Source organism: Triticum aestivum, chromosome 1D, assembly GCF_018294505.1.
Source record: "Triticum aestivum cultivar Chinese Spring chromosome 1D, IWGSC CS RefSeq v2.1, whole genome shotgun sequence".
NCBI lineage: Eukaryota > Viridiplantae > Streptophyta > Magnoliopsida > Poales > Poaceae > Triticum > Triticum aestivum.
Genome location: NC_057796.1, coordinates 123,656,477 through 123,659,198, shown reverse-complemented (window position 1 = coordinate 123,659,198; position 2,722 = coordinate 123,656,477). Strand labels below are relative to the sequence as shown.

General features: G+C 48.6%; 1 long non-coding RNA gene across 1 annotated transcript; it reads right to left on the bottom strand.

Moving 5' to 3' along the window:
* Window positions 1-1,070: 1,070 nt before the first annotated feature.
* Window positions 1,071-1,889, bottom strand: LOC123166712 (uncharacterized). The gene is made up of 2 exons (XR_006483670.1): window positions 1,659-1,889; window positions 1,071-1,506 (listed from the first exon to the last, which is right to left on the bottom strand). It is a non-coding gene; the product is annotated as an uncharacterized lncRNA (long non-coding RNA).
* Window positions 1,890-2,722: the final 833 nt, after the last annotated feature.

Here is a 2,722-nt window from a genome sequence, read left to right as displayed (position 1 = left end):
ATACGGATATGTAGATCTCCTCCCTTGTAATCTGACTCTGTGTAACCCTAGCCCCCTACGGTGTCTATATAAACCGGAGGGTTTAGTCCGCAGGACGACAACAACAATCATACCATAGGCTAGCTTTTAGGGTTTAGCCTCTATGATCTCGTGGTAGATCAACTCTTGCAATACTCATATCATCAAGATCAATCAAGCAGGAAGTAGGGTATTACCTCCATCGAGAGGGCCCGAACCTGGGTAAACATCGTGTCCCCCGCCCCCTGTTACCATCCGCCTTAGACGCGGGACCCCTTACCCGAGATCCGCCGGTTTTGACACTGACAAACACTTTCCAAGAAAGAAAATTAAGTTGCCATATGAATCTATTATGAGGGTTACTTATGGATTTAATACAAAAGATACCTAGATCTATGTTTTATGCCTAGCTAAGGGCGTTAAACAATAGCGCTTGTTGGGAGGCAACCCAATTTTATTTTTGTATTTTTTGTTGTTGCTACTGTTCTTGAATAAATACGCATTGTTACCTCTGCAGTAATTGTGTTTTGGTGTTTTTAGTTAGTGTTCGTGCCAAGTAAAGCCTTTAGGATACTTTGATATGTCGTTAATTTGATGAAAAATAGAAACTTTTTCGCTCATTGCCAGAATTATTAAAAATTAGAGAAGAGAGATAAATCCTGAATTTTCTACACAAGATTATGAATATCCTATTGGAATACAACAGATATTACACCAATCTTTACCTAATAATAAAGAAAATCGGGTTTCTGGTCGTCCGTCGTCGTCGCTGCGTTTTTGCAAAAAAGCCCCTGTGATTTTGGGTATTCAACCCGCAGTCCCTATTTAAGTGGATCTATCTAAGAAAACGTTTCGTTTTTACAAACATGACCCTGCCTTTTTAAATATTCAACCCGCAGTCACGTCCTATCCTACATTAGAAACAATAGAGTTTCTGCTCGTCCAGCCATCACGCACGCACGCAAACTCGCGTTGATTACGTTCGATTTTTTCTCCCACCTCGCTCCCTTAAACTGATTCTCATCAATTTTTATACAATTGCAAATTATCCGTAATATCAATCAGCCTCCTCGAAAATAAACAAACAGGCTGCCAATACATGGGAGAGAACAATGAGCAGCGATGAGGGATCCACGAGCGAGACAACAAAATCCTGACCATCACTTACAGAAAATTCTCACCAGACATGAGAATCAGAGGCAACCCAACATGACGAGAAGGCAACGAAGTGGTCAAATCCACACATATTCGCATCATAATATATTTTGAATGATAATGAAATTACGACAGCACGGACCGCAACGGCACTGGAGCGTTCGAGACGGGGATGGGCGCGCGACGCTGTCCCGGTTCTTGCCGGGAGTCGTTGACGGGGACGAAGGGTTCGTGCGGCGGTCGTTGATGCAGGCCTGACGGGGACAGGATCCGGCGGCGGCACTCCGGATCTGGTGGTGGTGGTCTGGAATGGGGTGCCAGCGACTCATTAGCCTGCAAGAACGATGAGGAAATGAGAAAGAGACAGACACTCATAGGAGGGGAGGGGAGGGGAGGGGATCCGGCAGCGGCGCTCACTCCTCCTCCGGTGGAACGGGGGGGAGGGGAGGGAGGGGGAGGGGACGGGATCCGGCAGCGGCGCTCACTCCTCCGGTGGAACGGGGGGAGACAGCAGCGGCACTCCGGTGGAACGCGGGGCGCCAGCGACTTCACATCCGGGCACCTGCATTCGGTGGAAGCACGGGAACGAGAGATTGAGCGAGAGACAATGGAGCTGGATGCAGATGCATCTCGGTGGAGACGAATGGATAGGGATATCCTAGCGGTGGAGACGAATGGGGTGGAGGTGCACGCGTGGCCTGATGGGGTGTTACGTGCCGGCCGCTCGGCCCTACACAGGAGCCAACACTTAATAGTGCAAAAGAATATTGAGAATAAAAGATAATTTTTCAAATCAAACAAATCTTCCATTAATAAAACCTACATAATCAAAATCATTAGAATTCAAATCATTTCATATTTTTATAAAATATCAAAGTTCAAAGAAGCGTTAGACGTTAATAATGTGTTTGACCATCTACTTGCGCTTTTCTAGCTTAGAAGTAATTAGGCGCAGTTAGGCATTTGGCTAGCAAAACACGTCCACCCCGTGTATTTGGACGATTGCTAGCAAATCGGGCCTGTATGGGTCCGTCAACCGGTCCGGATTTACTTTCTTCCCGCAATCCAAAAACAAACTGGGGGCTTTGCAGATGAGCGAATCACTGCCACACTTGATTTTGTCTTCCATGGCCCTCCCAAAGACCCCTCCCTTGCCCACGTCCCTTCCCGCCCGAAGTGGTCAGCGCCGGTGCTGCATTCATGCTGGCTCAAAGCGACGCGACCTCTCAGTGACACTCTAGCATTAAACCGACGTCGGCAGAGAGGGCCGCCCGCGCCGTTTTTCAGTGCACGCGACTCTTCCATGTTCAAATGACAGGTCGTCATTCCGCCTTCCTACATTAAACATGCACGGTTGCCGAGGAATCTACTCCAGCCCCACACGTCCATTCGTCTACCGCCCGCCAATGACCACCTCATCGCTTGCCCTGCCATCCGCCGACTATTTAAACTCCAGGCACGGCCATAGACGCACCCATCTTTCTCCTCGCCGCACCACGCCCGTCATGGCCTCCTCGAGCTCCACTGCCATTTGGGATAGCCTCTCGTC